The sequence below is a fragment of the Nelumbo lutea genome, chromosome 6 (genome assembly GCF_056320005.1).
Source record: "Nelumbo lutea isolate HS-2025 chromosome 6, American lotus-T2T, whole genome shotgun sequence".
Lineage (NCBI taxonomy): Eukaryota > Viridiplantae > Streptophyta > Magnoliopsida > Proteales > Nelumbonaceae > Nelumbo > Nelumbo lutea.
The window spans coordinates 55,175,325-55,195,839 of record NC_142689.1 but is presented as its reverse complement, the minus strand read 5'-3'; the positions used below and the strand labels follow the sequence as shown (position 1 = coordinate 55,195,839).

Genomic DNA, 20,515 nt, shown 5'->3' with positions numbered 1-20,515 from the left:
CATGGAGGAAGGCATTTTTTATGTCAAGCTGAAACAGAGGCCAATCATACATAACTGCCAGGGAAATTAGTACACGAACAGAACCAATCTTAACCACCGGAGAGAATGTCTTTATGTAGTCCACTCCATACAACTGTGAGTAACCTTTAGCAACAAGTCTGGCCTTCAGACGCTCCACACTACCATCTGGCAAGTATTTCACAGTATACACCCATTTACAGCCCACAACATGCTTATCAGGTGGGAGAGTAGTAAGTTCCCACGTTTGAGTATGTTGAATAGCAAAAAGTTCCTCCTCCATTGCCCGCCGCCATCCAGGTGAACTAAGAGCTTCTTGAACATTGTTAGGTATGGAAATAAAGGACAAAAGTGAAACAAACAGGCAATGAGAGATAGAAAGACGAGATAATGAAACAAAATTGGAAATGGGATGGAGGGTAGAACTGCGTTTACCTTTCCGTAAGGAAATGGGTAGGTCAAGGTCTGAAGGTTCAGCAATAGGAGCCATGAGAGGATCTGCAGATGAGGTAGAAGCTGGAGGAGGGGCCGGTGTCATTCGACGTGTATACACTTGTCGAATCGGTGGTCGTTCGGTGGTGATCTGCACTGGATGAGGTGATGAGTCTACTCCAACAACAGCATCTGGAACTGGATCACTGACAAGAAGAGGAATAGGAAGTAAGGGTGGAGACAAAGGAGCTTCAGGACTTGAGAAGGGTACAAACTCAAAAAATGTGACATCAGGGCAGACATAGCACTTTCGGGTAATGGGATTATAACATTTGTACACTCTTTTAGTCCGAGAGTAGCCAAGGAAGACACATTTAATTGAGCGTGCATCTAGCTTGTCTATTCCAGGACTTAGATTGTGGACAAAGCACACAAAACCAAAGACACGAGGAGTTAATGGAAAAGGAGATAAAGTGGGAAACAAGATAGAGAAGGGGGACCGACAATGAAGAATGAAGGAGGGCATCTAATTAATGAGAAAACGTGCAGTGAGTACAGCATCATTCCAAAACCGTTTAGGAACATTCATGTGGTGAAGAATAGACCGAGCAGTTTCAAGAAGATGACGGTTCTTCCGTTCAGCTACCCTATTTTGTCGAGGGGTGAATGCACATGAGGTCTGATGAATAATGCCATGTTGTTCTAAATATTATTGAAATGAAGTAATAAAGTATTCACGACCATTATCTGAACGGAGAACTTTGATTGGAACACCAAATTGTGTGCGTATTTCAGCATTGAATTTTTGAAAATTGGAAAATAATTCACTTCTTTCTTTCATTAAGTAAATCAATGTCATTCTTGAACAATCATCAATAAAGGAGACAAAATACTTGTACCCATTATAAGATTCTATTTTGATTGGACCCCAAACATCTGAATGAACCAAAGAAAAATGACTCAACATACGACTCTCAACTCTTGGACTGAAGGACACATAACAATGTTTCCCAAACTGACATGACTCACATTGCAAAACTGACAAATGACTCAATGACGGAACCAATATCTTGAGAGCCTTGAGAGATGGATGTCCCAGTCGGCAATGCCATTGTAGAGGAGTAAGTGAAGTCTGAAGAGCAATTGAAGATCCACCACCGTCAAGATAATACAATCCACCAGCTTCATGCCCCCCACCAATCTTCTTCCCCGTCTTGAGATCCTAAAAAACACAAGTGGAAGGAAAGAAGGTAACAGAACAGTTAAGAGCTTTGGTTATTTTACTAGCAGACATAAGATTGAATGGAAACTTAGGTACATATAAAACAGATGATAAGGGCACAGAAGCCATGTCAACATTACCAACACCACAGATGGGAGATGAGGACCCATTGGCAAGTGTAACGGTTTGTGATGTGGAGGTTTCAGAAAGAGAAGAGAACACACCTGGAATCCCGGTCATATGATCTGAGGCTCCAGAGTCAATAATCCAGGGAGAGGTTTTAGATGACATGCAAGCAATACCTGAGTGGGCAAGTGTGGTAGTGGTATGTTGTGAAGTAGTTTAAAGGAACCGTTCATACTCATCACGCGGTATACTCACCATCTCTCTCCCAGAAGTAGATGTAGATGGGAGAGGAGTACGGTCTGCCTGTTTACTGTCACTGATGTCAACCTCACCTGCTACAGCATGATTAGCCCATTTGGAGGGAGGGCCATGTAGGTCATAACAGAAATTCATTGTGTCCTTCCCTACCACAATGAGTACACTTCCTTGCAGAGTTATTCTTCCCTCTGCCACAGCCTCCCCCTAAGTCACGACCACCTCGACCAATCATGGAACTATCACGGCCACCTCGAGAGGTATGTCCTCCCCCTCTTGTACTGTGTCCACCTCCTCTAGCTGTCACAAGTGCTGATCTATCAGACTGTGTGGGATTCTCTGTCTGTCCCAAAGAAATTATGCGAAGCCATGAGAATACTTCCTCAAGTGTAGGAAGGGTGGAGCTCCCTAATATTTGGGCTCTAATTGGTTCATACTCCAATTTCAGCCCCACCAAGAATCTTGTAACATCTAGTTGTTCCCTTTGTTGTTGTTGAACTTTAATATCTGGAGTGAGGGGATGATAGACATTGAGTTCATTCCTTATATTCTTCATGCTAGCATAGTACTCTTCTAGTGTTTTGTTTCCTTGTTGCAAATCAAATTACTCCTGATAAAGTTGATATACTCTTGTTGTATTATCTTGTCCAGAATACAACTTCTTAGCATGTTCCCATATATCCTTAGCCGTATCAAGAAACATGAAGTTGGCACTAATTTTTTGTTCCATATTGTTCCATAGCCAAGTCATGATTTGAGCATCTTCTTGTACCCAATCATCAAACCCTGGGGAGTCAGCCGATGGTTTCTCATCTTTTATGTGCTTCACCTTTCTCTTTGCCTTGAGGAAAACTTCCACAGATTTAGCACATGGAACATAGTTCTCCCCATTCAGTTTAATTGAGGCCATCTGTACACCTAAGTAGTCAGGGGAAACCACCACACTAGGTTTCTGATCATTACACCCATCTCCTATTGCTGCCATGGTACCTTTCACAGTTGCCTCTAACCTGAATTCTCAGCAACAAGCTGACTGTTGTTATCCAAAAATTGATGCTCCAGCACTTATAGCAACCCCTAAACACAACAGTGAATACACACGCCTTGTTCTTATTCACACTACTGCTGATTTCACAACACCACGAACCACATAAGAATCAATTTAACACTCACTAATCACATGTAAAACCTCTTACAACCACTCAACAAGGATTGTGCAACACAAGCACCACAACATAGTCAAACTTGTTACACCCAGTTCAGACTAGTTTAACACTTTTAAGAGGGCACTACACAATCACTAAAGTTCGGCTAGGTCACAGCATTACACCTTACACCACTCGGCCACTTACAGCAGCCCTAACACCACTCAATAACTTACAGCAGCCCCTACACCATTCGGTTGCTGTACACACAGCCCATTCTAGGGCAACAATGAACCTAGTTCTCTAGGTTCTGAATAGTACTAACAGCCTCTTGAAGGGTTTCTACCCAGAAATACCAGCAACACAAGAAGAAGAGATAACCGACCTTCCTTTGAGGGTCTCAACCAACCATTCACTGTTGAAGTCACTTTTCTTGATGAAGAAGAATATGCGCGGCAGAGAGAGACAAGCTGTTAGGTTTCAGACCTAGGGTGAACCAGTTCTCTCCATTGACAGACCAGAAACGCAAGAAGAAGAGTCACGAACACTACTGAGGTGCTTTACCAACTGAAGTAGGTCAGGAACATGGCTCTGATACCATGTTTCGAATGCTACTACAGTAACTCGAACCAGGAAGAGAAGGAAGAAGAAGAGAGAAAACAAGGGTCTATTGAAATCTAATAGACTTCCCATACAGTCGACCCCCTTAATCTTAATTAGATTCTAATAACCTTTACAAAGACTAAATTGCCCATACTTAAGTGTGGGGCAGAGTACTCTAATAAAACTGCCACATAAGCAAACTACTTAACACACATAAGAAGACTAAACTGCCCCTATTCGGCTCACTTTAACAATAACAAAAGACTACTTTGTCCCAACTTAAGTATGGGACACATCATCTAACAAAAACATTACACATCAGCAGCTTTAAACATAAATATAAAGACTAAAATACCCCAACAGTCAAGCTGGTGAGTATATATCATATAGTCCCAGCTTGTTACATATGTAGTCCACTCTCCCGCAACTCAACCCTTTGGTGAACAGGTCTGATTTCCTGTGTTAATATTAGTATCTATGACTCCACTCAGCACCTTCTTTCTCACAAAGTGACAGTCAACTTCTATATGCTTTGTTCTCTCATGAAACACCAGATTAGAAGAGATGTGGATTGAAACTTGGTTGTCACAATAAAGCTTTATTGGAGTGTCAATCGAATATCCCGTCTCCTGTAAAGATTTCTCAGTCACACTAATTCACATGTGGTATGTGTCATAGCTCTATATTCGGCTTCTGCACTATTTGCCATAACTGTCTGTTTCTTACTTCTCCATGTCACCAAATTACCCCCAAGGAAAGTACAATAACCTATAGTGGATCTTCTGTCAGATATAGAGCCAGCCCAATCAGCATCAGTATATCCCTTATTTCGAGATATCCTCCACTCTTATATATCAAACCACGACCAAGAGCTCCCTTTAAATACCTTACAATCCTTGGAACTGCATCCCAATGTGGAACCCAAGGTTTCTGCATGAACTGACTCACCATACTAACTACAAATGAATTATCAGGCCGGATAATGGTTAGGTAGTTTAGTTTACCCACCAACCGCTTGTACCTTCCAGAATCTTCAAACTCTTCACTCATATCACTGCTCAGCTTGGTATTTGATTCAATAGGTGTTTCAACTGGTTTCACACCTAATAATCCTATTTCTTCCAACAAATCAAGAACATATTACCAAGGTCCCTTGTTTGAAAGTGTTTCTGCAGAAAGATCTTCAACCTATCAATTCCCATTCTATGACTCCCAGTAATGACAATATCATCTGCATATACCACCAATAAGATCTTTCCATCCTGCGAATCATGACTGAAGACTGAGTGGTCAACTTGACACTGTTTCCTACCAAACTTCTTTACCACTTCACTGAACCTACCAAACCACGCACGAGGAGACTGTTTAGGTCCATAAATGGCCTTTTTTAGTCTACACACCTTACCATCCTCCCCTTGAGCAACAAACCCCGGTGGTTGCTCCATATAGACTTCCTCAAGTAAATCACCATGTAAGAAAGAATTCTTGATGTCAAGCTGAAAGAGAGGCCAATCATACATAGCAGCTAGAGATATCACAATACGAACTGAACCAATTTTAGCAACAGGAGAGGTCTCCATGTAGTCAATACCATATGTTTGGGAATACCCTTTGGCAACCAGTATAGCTTTTAACCGCTCTACACTACCATCAGATAAATACTTAACAGTGTATACCCACTTACAACCGATAGCCTGCTTACTAGGAGGAAGTGTAGTGAGATCCCACGTATGATTATGAGTTAAGGCAAAGAGTTCTTCTTCCATTGCATGGCACCACCCTAGAGAATCAAGGGCTTCCTGGACATCCGTAGGAACAGTAATAGAAGATAAAAAGGAGATAAATTGGCGATGGGAAGCAGAAAAATGAGTGACAGAAAGATAATTAGAAAAAGGATGAAGAGTGCAACTGTGTTTACCTTTTCCGCAAGGCAATCGGAAGATCAAGATCAAAAACTAGGGTTGTAGCTGGTGTGGGAACAATTGCCGGATCTGTCGACGGTGATGGAGCTGGAGGAGTCGGTACATGTTGTCGATGTGTATACACTTGACAAATAGGTGGCCGTTCAACAGGAAGTTGCACCGGAGGCAAAGACTTGGTCACAGCCAGAACAAGTGGAATGGTGTCTTCAACTAGGACTAGAAGAGGAGGAGGTGGTGAAGAAGAAGAAACATCACCTAACCCTGAGAAAAACGAAGTGGACTCAAAGAAAATAACATCAGCACACACAAAGGAACATCGGGAGTTAGGGTTATAACACTTATACCCTTTCCAAGTCCGGGAATATCCAAGGAAAATACACTTAATGGGTCGTACATCTAACTTGTTCCTTCCCGGTCCAAGATTATGAAAACAGACAAACCCAAAAACCTGAGTAAGGGGAAATGGACACAAGGTAGGAAACAAAGTGGTGAAGGGAGAATCACCTTCAAGGATGGGCGTGGGCATCCGGTTAATCAAAAAGCAAGATGTAAGCACAGCATCATACCAAAAAAGTTTAGGTACATTCATATGGTGCATAAGGGATCGAGCAGTTTCCAAAAGGTGATGGTTCTTTCTCTTAGCTACCCCATTTTGTTGTGGGATGTAGGTACATAAAGTCTGATGGATAATGCCATGTTGTTCCAAATACTCCTAAAATGGTGTATGAAAGTATTCACGGCCATTATCAGAACGGAGAATCTTAATGTGTACACCAAATTGGTTGCAAATTTTAGCATAAAATTTTTGGAAAATGGAAAGCAATTCACTCCTTTCTTTCATTAGGTAAAGCCACGTCATCCTTGAATAATCATCAACAAAAATAACAAAGTATCTATAACCACTGTATGACATTATTTTATTTGAACCCCAAGCATTTTAATGAACTAAAGAAAAAAGACTTGACATACGATTATCAACCCTAGGACTAAAGGGAACACGGTGATGTTTCCCCGACTGACATGACTCACAATCCAAAACAGAAAGATGACTCAACGACAGAACAAGAGACTCCAAAACTTAAATTGATGGATGACCAAATCTATAGTGCCACTGAAGAGGAGAAAGAGATGTTTGAAGAGTTGTTGACACACTGCCACCACTGTCAAGATAATACGTCCACCACCATGACTATACATAGGTCCACCACCACCACTACAACAATACACCAGTCCACTGCTACCACTACGGCTAGATTGAGCTCCTCAAGCTCCACCTCTAACACCACAACCTTCCCCTCTTAACACTGCAAAGGCCAACCTGTCAAAGATACTAGAATTCTCTATAGGCCCGATAGATATCCTCCGAAGACGAGCAAACACCTCTTCTAAAGATGGAAGAGATGACCCTCCTAGTATTTGTGCCCTCACTTGTTCATATTTAGGTTTCAGTCCTACCAAAAATCTGGTCACATCTAGTTGTTCTCTCTGTTGTTGCTAAATTTTAACATCAGAGGTAAGGGGATGGTACACATTTAGCTCATTGTGAATGTTTCTCATACTAGCATAGTACTCCTCAAGACTCTAATTACCCTGTTGTAGATTAAAGTATTCCTGATAAAGCTGATACACTCTAGTTGCTAGCATAGTTTTCTGTTACTATTGGCTTTAAAATAACTTGTTGGTTATTAAACATGAAGTCATAGGTGTTTAGCTTTCCACAATAGTATACATCCTGACCATATAGCCAAGGTCGTCCAAGTAAAATGTGAGTAACAATCATGGGAATAACATCACACCAAATAGAATCTGAATATTGATGAATAGAAATAGAAACCAAACATCGTTTAGTTACTATAAGAGAGGTGTTGTCGATCCAAGCAACTTTGTATGGGTGAGGATGTGGTTCTGTTGGAAATTTCAAGCGTTCAAGTATTGATTCATACACCACATTCATGCAACTACCACCATCAATAATAAGCTTTTTAGCTTGATTTCCACACCTAACCAATGTTTGAAAAATAGTAGTTCACCTCCAATTCTCCTCTTTCTTTGGAATAGAAAGTATTCGTCTCACCGCATTCACAAGGGAAGCATCTACATCTTGCAAATCAGCACTGTCAGTTTCCAAAATCATCTTCTTTGGGTGAGTCATACCCATAATCTTGTGGATCATGGGCTTGTGGCTCAGGCCTCTCTTCATGTTGCTCAATAGCTACATGCAAAGATTTTCTTGTTGGAAACTCATAAGCCATATGGCCATGTCCTTGGCAACGAAAGCAAAATGGCTTGTTATCTCCCTTGGGCTGACCATCAGGATCATATGGATCATTAACTCTAGGGCTATTTGGCCAATTGGTAGTGCTATATGGAGGTGCTGGCCACATAGGTTTGGACAAATCAGCAGGCCTTCTAGCTGCTATTTCCCCAATTTGAGGAGGAAATTTCTTAATAGGAGGCTGCCGCATGCTCTTCTCAAATTTTAAGGCTATTTAGAAGGCTTCATCCACATCAAAAAAACGATGAACAACCATCTGGCTCCTTATTTCAGCCTTCAGTCCAGATTTGAAACGTGAAAGTGTTTGGCGTGGATCTTCAATTCCTCTACACCAAACTTTCAACTCTTCAAATCTGTTCATATATTCCACCACCAACATGCTTCCGTGTTTCAAATGGTTGAGTTGATCAAAGAGATCATCTTGGTAGTCAAAAGGCAAATACCTCCGCTTCAGCTTTAGCTTCATCTCCTCCCAATGGAGGATGGGCAGTTGTCCAACATCTCTTCAATCATTCTCGACACCAGCCCACCAAACTTGGGCATTTCTTTTTGATAAATGAGTAAGGTTTTATTAAACCAGCAAATAAGAGTTACATGCAACCCATGGAAAGGCACAAGATGCGACCTTTCCTTTAAAGCTAGTTACAGAATTATAAGTACAAAAGAAATTACACAGAAGCCCAAAATAAAGTATCCCGGAGAACCCCTTTGTTTTGCAAGTGAATCAGCCATTGAGTTTGCTGATTTGCCTACCCAGTGAACTCTGATTGTCATATTCCTTGTTAACCATTCAACCTTTTTGAGGAGCTCTCTAAAACCCCAAATCATAGTGTCTGGATCCTTCAGCCAACCCACTATCACCTGGGAATCCCCTTCAATAAACAAATGTTCTACCCTAGCTGATTTGCAAGCTGGATTCCTTGTATAGTAGCAAGTAATTCGGCCCTTAAAGAGTCTCCCACACCCGAAGGATCTGAGTACAAAGATATAATGCTACTATCTTTGTTTCTCAGCACTCCTCCTATGCCTGAAGGTCCTGGATTTCATCGGTTACTTCCATCAAAGTTCAGCTTGATAAACTCCTTCCCTGGTGGCATCCATTCAACCCCATGTCTGTTCTTCCTGGTAGAAGTATTAGCCACTGCTAACCAGCTTCTCCATAGGTCATCAAAAGAGTATGCATCAAAAAGCTTTAGAGTTTTCAGCCACTGAATTGCCCTTGTCAGAATACACTCTTTAACTTCCAAGAAACTCCTTTCTTTTTCACAAAAGATTCTGGTGTTCCTTTCTTCCCAAATTGTCCACAACAAAACTGCTCTTATGCACTTCCACATAATTCTCCCTCTCTGTGTGTCATTCAAAGATAGATGGACTAAACAATAAGCTAGTATCAGATGGTAGGTTCCACCTACACTCAAACAACATAAGACTCCAATTCCATAAAGTTGTAGCAAATGAGCAAGAGATCAATAAGTGGTGGCAGTCCTCATTCTGAGATTTAAAAAGAACACACCAAGTAGGGGATAAGCACCAATTTGGTCTCCTCTTTTATAGGTTTTCAAAGGTATTAATCTTACCATAATAAACTTCCCAACAAAAAACAACAATCTTTGGGGGAATGGGCTTAGTCCAGAATTCTTTAACTGGGAAGTTCTGAGGTGCAGAAGTGGAGCAAAAGGACTTGAAGAAAGAGGAGCAAGTAAAAAACCCTTTCGATTAGGGGTCCAAATTCTTGTGTCAGGTTTGAGGGGATCTAAATAAATAGACTCAAGTGAAGACAATAGTTCTGAAACACAAGCACTTTCATCATCACGTAACTCTATGGAAACCAAAATCCCAATTTAGGGCCACCAAAGAAGCTAAGGAGGAAATAAAATTGGAAACTGGCTCTTCCTTATAAAGGGAAAGAGAATAAAGAGAGGAGAAAAGGTCTTTAAGAGGTTGGTTTTGAAAGAATGGTAGGATCCATCTAATGGACGCCATAAAGGTTGTGGAATGGGTGGGCGAATTTCAAAAATTTCCTACCTTCTCCCAACTGGGAATCATATTCCCAAAGTTAAGAATACAATATTCAAGGATCCTACTTGAACCATAATCAAACCAAATCTGTACCAAAAGATAAATGGGAGGAATATACCTGATCCGGAGAAACAGTATCTCCCAAAGTTGGTGTTCACGCCCAAAGAATGCTCCAAGATCCGTTCCTGCTGAAGATGACACAGCTGTGGATGGAACAGAACCAGCAGGGTGCGTCCTACACACTGGATCCTACACAAGAATCCTCTGGAAGTACTAAACACTGAATCCTTTTCAGTCTTTCTTGCAAGACTGATGTCAAGAACAGATTTCTTGACTTTCTTTTCTGCAAAGATCTAATCTTGCAATGGCAGATGGCGGCGGCAGGAGGAGATCTCCAAATCGAAAAAGGCTGAACTTCTTTTTCTGTTTTTCTGGAGAGTATGAATCAGATCAGATCTTAATTCGCAAGAGGTATCCTATACCTCTTCAAGGTGGTTCGAAATCTCCTCCTTTCTTCTTGATTAAGAAACCTCCTTTTTAGGAGTTATCCCAATCCAAATTAGTATTTGGATAGGGGATAATCTTAATCCCTTTTGCAAATAGAGTTTGCTTATTCCTGATCTTATCAGGAGGTTACCAGATTTAAATCTAATTTGAATTTGGTCTCTAAGAGTGGATAAGGCTAAAGGCCCAATCCTTTTACTAACTTTAATCTCAAATTCGCCCCAAGGATGGGTGATCATATCAGCCCACCTCGAAATGGGCTTTTGGCCCATTAAGTGTTCAGTTTTAGGGTTTTACACAGAATTAAACCAAACAACATGAATCAAATATGCACTTTATTTATTTCCACTAAATAACAAAAGTACATCAAATCAGATTGAAGCTAAGGGCATACAAAACTGTCTAACAGGTTTCCCACCCAAATATCTTCCCAAAAAAGAACATTGTATCTAGAATTAACATCATACCTGACCAAATTGAGAAAATGGGGAAGAATTCCATGTATGGCCTTCTAGGGTGTTGCAAGAGTCACCCGTCGAGATACCCCGGCATCCCAACCATTCTGTGAACAGCCATGAATACTATTCACCACCTTGTGCCACAACCTCTCTCTAACGGCCATCTCCAAAGCCACTTCCCTAGTAGAGCTTCATTCTTAAGAACTAGATTTCCCAATCCTAATCCCCCTTCTTCCTTACTCCTGCTGACTATCTCCCACCTAATCAAATGATCCTTCTTCTCTTCCCTGGCTCCCACAAGAAATCCCTTATCACCTTTTCTAGCTTCTTGGCTTCCCTTGAGGGTATCTTGAATACAGAAAGAAAATAAACCGGAATACTAGCAAGTGTCACCCTAATCAAGGTCACTCAACCCCCTATCAAAATGTGACTTTTTTCCAAGAAGCCAACCTCTTTTCAAACTTTTCCACAGTTGGATACCAGAACCGACTTTCTTTTGGGTTAGCTCCTAATGGAAGACCCAAGTAGGTTAAAGGCCAATTAGACATTTGTAGAGAAGATGGGCCGAATGGCCCATAGGTTGTTTATTCTTCTTGTTATTTTGGGCCCATCCTGTCAATGTTAAGTTATTTTTTAAGTTCTTTGTAAATTCTGCCCAACTAAGGGCCTCCTTGTAATTACTCAAAAATATCTAATAAAACAGTGTTAGAGGGCTGAGATAGAGACTGTTCGAAAACTCTTCTTAGAACCCTCATTGCCGAAACACACAAGTCTCCTCTCCTATCTTCAGTTTCAACATGGTATCAGAGCATATCTGAACTTGAACGTCCTAAGGCTGGAGTATTAGTCACGTACTGCCTGATTCTTGGAGGTCATTGGACAAGCCCAAGACTAGAATCTCTTGGAGAAGGGGTTCGGTGACCAAGAAGAATCAGAGAAGAAGAAAAAAAGGGAAGAGGAACAGCTCGGTTCTGTTTTTGAAGCTCGACTGTGTTTGGACTGTTGAAGCTCGAACTGTAAGTTGTGCTCAGTTTTCTGGTTCTGTTTTGCATTACCTTCGACTGTGTTTGGACTATTGAAGTGTTCGAAAATTCTAGTTGTTCTGTACTACCTTCAACTGCATTAAATCTGATTTAACCCAGAAATTTCTGGGCTGTTTTTCTCTTCTTCTTGGACTGTTAAAACCTGCCGAAACATCCTTGTAACAAGGCTGTGTATTGTTACTCTTGTTCGGCTGTCTTTAGAGGGCTGTACAAACAGTTTTTGGGGTCTTTTCTCTTCTTTGACAGTGGAGTTGTCTCTATTGCCCACACTGTGTTTGTGAAAGGGCCTATTCAGCAATACCGATTGGTACTTACTCTTCTTGGTTGAGTGTACAACCTTGAGAAGATACTTCGGCTAAGTGCACAGTGCCTAGGAGTTTCTGATTTCTTCTTGAAGCCTGAACTCAGTGTGTTGTCTCCTTGTGGTCGGCTGAATTCAGTTATTGCTTGTTCTTATCCAGCATACTTGTAGAAGTCATCTGAAATCATATTTGGAGTGTTTACATGATGTACTCCTCAGAGTTTGAAAACAAAAGTGGTGCTGAATATGGACTGGGTCAGGGGACTCCAAGTGATTCCTTATTGACTGTGACCACAGTTAAGCTAGATGGAACTAACTATCTGGCATGGTCACAATCAGTAAAGATTCATGTTTGTAGTAGAGGAAAGTGAGGGTTCATTTCCGGGAGTAAGAAGGCTCCCCCAGAAGATGATCCATCCTACGAGAAGTGGATGCAAGAAAATTACACTGTCATTGGGTGGCTTGTGAACTCAATGCAGCCACAGATCAGCCAGCACTATCTATGGATGAATTCAGCAAAGGAAATATGGGATAGTGTTGCTGAAACCTATTCCCAAAAACTAAATGTGGCTAGAGCCTATAAGTTGAGAAGTGATGTGAAGAATCTGAGACAGGGGGAGAAACCATTATCTGTATACTTCTCAACTTTGAAGTCTTTGTGGCAAGAAATAGACTTGATAGAAGCTGTAACCTAGGACACCACCAATGATGCAAAGACCTACAGGAAACTGGTTGAAAGAAACAGGGTATTTGAGTTCTTAACCGGACTAAACCCGGAATATGATATCACAAAACAGAACATTCTTTCCAAGGAGTGTATCTTTGTCACAAGCTTATGCATTGGTGAGTAGTGAAGAGAGCAGAAGAGTTGTATAGGTTCAAGGGGCTGATATTAATGATCACTTTGCCAATATGGGGATTAAACCTAAAGGGAATGTTGGAACTTCTAGTGGCACAGGAAAGAAAGAAGTTGTATGTGAGTACTGCAAGAGGCCGAATCACACCAAAGACAAGTGCTGAAAGTTACATCCTAATCTTGTTCCCATCAGGTTTCAGAAAAAATATGATAGTAAAAGATCAGGAAGTGCAAATGTAACTGCGGGGCCAGATAGTGAAGAGATGTCTGCTTCTGCATAGTTGGCAGCCATGAGAGCAGAATATGAAAAGTTTGGAAAGATGATCAGTCAGCTGAGTGATGTGACCTCTGCTACCGACCATTCAGGAAAATCTACTACTTCAGCATTTGCTCATTCAGGTATAAGGGCTTCTGCTAATCATGCTACTTCTTCAGATAATCTCAAGATCCCATGGATTATTGACTCAGGTGCTTCTGACCATATGACCAATCTATCTACCTTGTTTGTTTCATATGACTTACTTCCTGGACGTGATAAAATCACTTTAGCTGATGGTTCACTTGCCCCTATCTCTGGTAAGGGAACCATCAAGGCTACAGATTGCTTGTACCTCCCTTCTGCCCTTCATGTACCTAAACTAAATACAAATTTGTTGTCTGTGAGCAGTTTAACCAAGTCACTAAACTGTTATGTAACATTTTTCCTTCCTACTGTGTTTTTCAGGATCTGGAGTCTCAGAAGGTGATTGGGAGTGGCCATGAGGTGAACGGAATATACCTGCTTGATACTCCGGGACAATGCACTGATCATCTTGGGAATGTTGCTCTTGGATCTGTCTCTTCAGAGTCTGTTAGTCAGATTACGTTGTGTCATTGCCGTTTTGGTCATCTGTCTTTTTTGGCTTTGAGTCATCTATTCCCTGAACTGTTTAAGGGAATTAGTCTGTCCAGTCTTCATTGTGAGTCTTGTGAATTGTCAAAGCATTGTAGAAGCAAGTATCCTTTGAGAAATAAAAGATCTTCTGCTCCTTTTAATATTGTGCATTCTGATGTGTGGGGGCCATACCACTTACCCTCCATGGGTGGCTACAAATATTTTATCCTGTTTATTAATGACTTTTCACGATTCACTTGGATATTCCTGATGAAATCCCGTGATGAAGTCCCAAGACTTGTAAAACAATTCCATGAATTTGTTCTAACCCAATTTGATACCAGGATTAAAATCTTCAGATCAGACAATGCAAAAGAATACTTTGAGAAAAACCTATCATGCTATCTTTCTGACATGGGGGTTATTCATCAAAGCTCATGTGCTAGGACCCTAGAACAGAATGGGGTTGCTGAGAGGAAAAACAGGCATATTGTTGAGGTTGCAAGAAGTATCTTATTTGCCTCAAATGTTCCTACCAGGTTTTGGGGTGATGTTGTACTTACTGCTACCTATCTCATAAACCGCATGCCATCCAGGGTTTTGGGTTTTAAGTCTCCCTTCACTCTTCTTCATCCGGACAAAGATATTTTTCCTATTCCTATTCATGTCTTCGGTTGCACCTGTTATGTACATGTTCCAAGTGTCCAAAGGCATAAATTTGAACCCAAAGCCCAAAAGTGTATCTTCCTTGGTTATTCCCCCAAACAGAAGGGTTATTGCTGTTTTGATCCAAAGTCTGGCAATCGGTATGTCTCAATGGATGTCACCTTTGATGAGTCTTCCCTTTTTATGGTTCCTCTCCAGAAGGACATTGTCCACAAGGGGAGAATTTGACACAGGTGTTTGCTCTTCCTCTTCCTATCCCTGTTGAGTCCCTTGATGTATCTGCCTCTCCCTCAAATGAATCAAGGTTGGATCAGTCGTTCCATTCTCCTTGTCCTGGTACCCTACCTCCTCGTCCTGTCCTCAATCCCAAGGTGTATCAAAGGCAAAGATCTAGAAATGTGCAGGTTGTTTCTCCTACAACACATGAGCCTCCTACACTTCTAGTCACAGAAGAGACAACAGGTACTGGTTCAGCACCTTTGGATTCATCCTTCCCTGACCTTGATATTCCCATTGCTGTTAGAAAAAGAAAACGGAAGTGCACTGCACACTGCATTTCCAAGCACCTTTCTTACAGTTTGCTTTCACCTTCATACTTTGCCTATCTCTCTTCTGTTGCTTCTCATCCTATTCCCAGGTCTGTGTCAGAAGCTCTTAAGATTCCAGAATGGAGGGATGCTATGAAATCTGAAATAGATGCCCTACACAAGAATGACACATGGAAGTGATGGATTTGCCTGAAGGGAAGGATCTTGTTGGTTGCAAGTGGGTCTTTACTATCAAATACAGAGCTGATGGTACCATTGAAAGGTACAAGGCTAGGCTAGTTGCAAAAGGCTATACACAGACATATGGGATTGATTATTTAGAGACTTTTGCACCTGTTGCCAAGATGACATCTGTGAGGGTTCTTCTATCTTTAGCTGCTCACCTTGACTGGCCCCTTTATCAATTGGATGTGAAGAATGCATTTCTGAATGGTGAATTACATGAGGAGGTTTACATGTCTCTTCCTCCAGGGATGTATGGAACTGATATAAAAGGGAAGGTATGCAGGCTGAAGAAATCTCTTTATGGACTAAAACAGTCCCCTAGAGCATGGTTTGAGAGATTTAGAACAGCACTTGTTAACTTTGGTTATGTGCAGACACAGTCCGATCATACTCTTTTTGTGAAGAGGAGTGGACCTCTGGCAGTATACCTCATTGTGTATGTAGATGATATTGTAGTGACGGGTAATGATGCCTCAGGAATTCAAGATCTAAAATCATTTCTCCATACAGAGTTTGAGATTAAAGATTTGGGGGAATTGAGATACTTTCTTGGCATAGAAGTGGCTCGATCCAATGATGGGATTCTTATCTCCCAAAGAAAGTATGTTCTTGACTTGCTCTCTGAAACTGGAAAGATGGGTGCTAGACCAGCTGCTACTCCTATTGATATGAGTCATAAACTCTCAGCCTCAGAAGGGACATTGTTAGAAGACAAAGGAATCTTTCAGAGACTTCTTGGGAAACTTTTATATCTATGCATGATTCGGCCAGATATTGCATATGCAGTCAGTTGCATTAGCCATATCATGCATTCTCCTCGAGACACTCATTTGGCAGCTGCAGAGAGAATCCTAAGTTATTTGAAGGGCTCCCCAAGAAAGGGTATTCTGTTTACCAAGCATGGTCATATGAAACTTGAAGCTTACACCGATGCTGACTGGGCCGGAAACATTGATGACTGAAGATCTACATCTGGGTATTGCAGCTTGGTAGCTGGTAATGTTGTTTCTTGGAGAAGCAAGAAACAATCGGTTGTTGCTTGGTCTTCTGCTGAAGCAGAATACAGGGCCATGGCACATGGGGTTTCTAAATTATTATGGCTAAAATCTTTGATGGAAGAACTTGGAGTTGAATATGACAAGCCAATGATGTTATACTGTGATAATCAGGTTGCCATCAACATTGCTCACAACCCAGTGCAACATGATAGGACCAAGCATATTGAAGTTGATCGACACTTCATTAGGGAAAGGGTTTCTTCAGGTGAAGTGTGTCTTCCTTTCATCACATCTATAGGACAGTTGGCAAATTTTCTTACCAAAGGCATTCCCAAGGCAAAACTTCAGCATGATACGAGCAAGCTTGGCATGATTGACATCTATGCTCAGCTTGAGGGGGAGTGTAGAGAAGATGGGCCGAATGGCCCATAGGTTGTTTATTCTTCTTGTTTTTTGGGCCCATCCTGTCAATGTTAAGTTATTTTTTAAGTTCTTTGTAAATTCTGCCCAACTAAGGGCCTCCTTGTAATTACTCAAAAATATCTAATAAAACAGTGTTAGAGGGCTGAGATAGAGACTGTTCGAAAACTCTTCTCAGAACCCTCATGCCGAAACACACAAGTCTCCTCTCCTATCTTCAGTTTCAACAACATTGAACACTCTAGAGAATTTGCTATAGCCTTTACCTCCCAAACTTCCAAATTGATTCCGACCATACAACTTTTGTCAAAGTTAATCGTTAGGTTTGAAGCATAACCAAAGGATTTAATAAGATCTTTTAGGTTCCTCACTCTCCCTAAGTCTCCCTCTTCACAAAAGATGATGATATCATCAAAGAACTGAAGATGAGTCACCGTGACATTATTCTTGCCTATCCTCTAACCACTTATTAGCCCTTCCTTGTTTGCTTTAGAAATCATTCTACTAAGCACATCTGCCACAAGTGTGAACAAAAAGGGGGAAAGAGGATCTCCTTGCCTGAGCCCTCTACATGCTGGGAAGAAATCCTTGACCCCTCCATTAACTAGAATTGAAAACTGGCAAGATGTTATAAATCCTCTCACCCACCTACACCATCTATCCCAAAATCCACATTTTCTTAGCACTTCTAATAGAGAATCCCAATCCACTAAGTCATAGGCCTTCTCAATGTCTAGTTTACAAATAAAACCTTGATTGCCTGATCTCCTCATTTCCTCCACACATTCATTTGCTATAAGGATCTGATCTATAATTTGCCTATCTTGGACAAAAGCTCCTTGGGTTTGAGTAATGAGAGATGGAAGGACCTTTTTAATCCTTAAAGAAAGCACTTTTGCCACAACCTTATAGATGCTAGTCACCAAACTAATCGGCTTAAAATCTTTAGGGTGTTTGGCATCTGATCTCTTTGGGATGAGAGCTAAGAAAGTGGCATTAACTCCACGACTAATCACATGGTTGTTTTCAAACTCCCTAAACACCTCAAACAAATCTTCTTTGATAATGTCCCAACACTCTTGATAGAAAGCCATGGTAAAACCATCTAGTCCAGGAGCCTTTGACCTGTCCATAGTGAAAACAGCTTGTCTTATCTCTTCCTCTTCAAAGTTTCTTTCCAACCAATCTACCTCAACGGCTGATAGACCTAGCCAATCTAGATCTTCCACTCTCACCCTTCTCTCCAACGGCCTACTCAAAATGGATTTGAAGTGAGTTACAAAGCAATTGGCTATCTCCTATTGTGACTCAATTTCTACTCCTTCAACCTCAATCTTGGCCACAATTTTTTCTCCTTCTCCCATTGGCCATAGCATGAAAGAACTTGGTATTCCCATCCCCTTCTTTGATCCATTTATGCCTAGATTTTTGCCTCCAAGACATCTCCTCCCTCAATAGGACATCTTCCAAATCTTTCTTCAACTTCCATCTCAATTCTCTTTCTTGTGCACTCATGGTCCTTTAATGTTCCTTTAAATCTAAATCCTCAATTTGGGCTAACAATTTGGCTTTTACCTCTTCCAATCTCCTAAATTCCTCTTTGTTCCAATCTTTTATTTTGGATCTCAGACTTTTTAATTTCTTCTGGAATCTAACCCCTTTCTACTTTACTCCCCTAATCTCTTCTCTCCACCACTCCTTCACCTTATGCACAAAATCTAGGTGTGTCAACCACATGTTCTCAAACCTAAAGGGTTTAGGTCCAATCCCAAAGGTCTCTTGGCCTAGCTCTATGGGACAATGATCCGAGGCAACTCTAGGCAGAGCTCTAGCCACCAAACCCCTCCAGTGTGCTTCCCAACTTTCATTGAAGAGGAATCTATCCAGTTTCAAACAAGATGGATTCTCCTAGAAATTGGACCAAGTGAAATTAGCCTGTAGCATAGGAAACTCCTTCAAATTACAACTATTGATAAATTCATTGAACCTCCTCATGCTAGTTGCGATAAATTGTTGGGGATTATTTGACTCATTTAGAAACCTTATTACATTGAAATCTCCACCCAAACACCAAGGGCGTTCCCATAGTCCTTGAATTCCATAGAGTTCTTCCCATAGCTCATTCCGCTCTCTATAATTATTCGGCCCATACACATTGATTAACACCCATATGAAACCATCCTCCACCATCCTAAACTTTAGTGATATAGAAAAATTACCTATCAGCTCCTCTAATGGTTCTACCACATCCTCTCTCCAAAGAGTAATTATCCCCCAAGATGGAGTTGAACACCAACTCACACCTCTTGCTTTCCACACTTCTAACCCATTTTTTGTCTAGATCAGCTAGTTTGGTTTCTTGTATCAATACAATCTCGAGCCTTTCCTTCTTTAACAGATCTTTTATCACCCTCCTTTTTCTCGCACTTCCTAGACCCCTCAAATTCCAGCTAATGATCTTCATCAACTCGGTTGTAGAACGAGACCCTCCACACCTTCCTTTTTCCTTCACTTTAGAGCCTTCCTCCTCTCCCCTCTTCCACTAAATTCAAAGTTCCCTTTTATGTCTGAAATCTTTCCACCTCGGACCTTTTCTTTTTCTTTTTGCTTTTGTTAATTGTTTCTTTTCCTAACATCACTGATTTACCCCTTCCTTTCTTCTCACAACAGTTGCTCCCTAGGGGTTCTAGTTTTTTTGGTGTTGCCTCCAACAACTCCTCTGTCTTTTTTCTAACAATGAAGCTTCTCCCTCTGTTTCTGACCTCACTCTTTCAACTTCTATTCCTTCACCTCCGGCTGTTCTCTCCAGCTGTGATGCCAAGGTACCTGTTTCAGGCACAAAACCTCGATTAGTAACAAAACCTGAATGGACAAACATACCTGGCATGATAGGAGGGGAAAAGTCAACAAGTTGTGTTGGGATATCAGTAATAGAATTCTGACCAGAGCTCCTTCCCTCTGTTTTCTGGGTGTTTTCATCTTCCCACAAGTCCTTCGAATCTTTCAGATGTACACTTCTTATACTGATCGTGTCGTCTGTATCTGAACCAAAATCACTTTCAGCTACAGATGACATCTCTGCATCAAGGTTTTCCAAGTCAAGGCTTCGAACTGACCTTGGATTATGACGATCTTTGGAAAGTTGCGACAGATTTTTCGAAGGAATCCATTGTAGCGAACCTGTTCTCTGGTTCGACTTCTTCGAGACCTTAGAAGAGCACAAAGAGGATGATGCTAGACGATTGAACTTGTCTAGCATCAATCCTTCCTTTGTCACGTGTGGTTTTAAAACCTCATGTGACAACTTAAAACATGGGCCATCTTTTGTTGGTCCATTTCCTGTTTGAGAAGGCCCACACGAAATGTTAAGCCCAGCCCCACTTAACTGTTCAGTCACGTGAGTTTTTAAAGAGCCACCCCTTCCAGGTTGACCCGATGGCTCAACCTTCTGATAAACCGGTTCAAAGTCCTTGGCCCGACAGGTTTTTCCTCTTGGAAATGAATAGTGTAACTTGTTTGAAGTTTTGGCTCCAGAAACTAACACCTGGGCAAAGGATCTTTTTGTTGTCAGTCCCTTGCCTTGTAGCCCACATATTTGACCGACC

At 41.2% G+C, this 20,515-nt stretch overlaps 1 protein-coding gene and 1 long non-coding RNA gene across 8 annotated transcripts in view; both read right to left on the bottom strand.

The window, feature by feature from the left end:
* Nucleotides 1-20,515, bottom strand: part of LOC148848954 (bZIP transcription factor (DUF630 and DUF632)) — a 42,366-nt gene that overhangs the window by 13,045 nt on the left and 8,806 nt on the right. The gene's annotated exons all lie outside the window — the stretch shown is intronic.
* LOC148848955 (uncharacterized) lies at nt 19,611-20,155 on the bottom strand. Its single transcript, XR_016100846.1, has 3 exons — nt 20,027-20,155; nt 19,854-19,952; nt 19,611-19,736 (listed from the first exon to the last, which is right to left on the bottom strand). It is a non-coding gene; the product is annotated as an uncharacterized LOC148848955 (long non-coding RNA).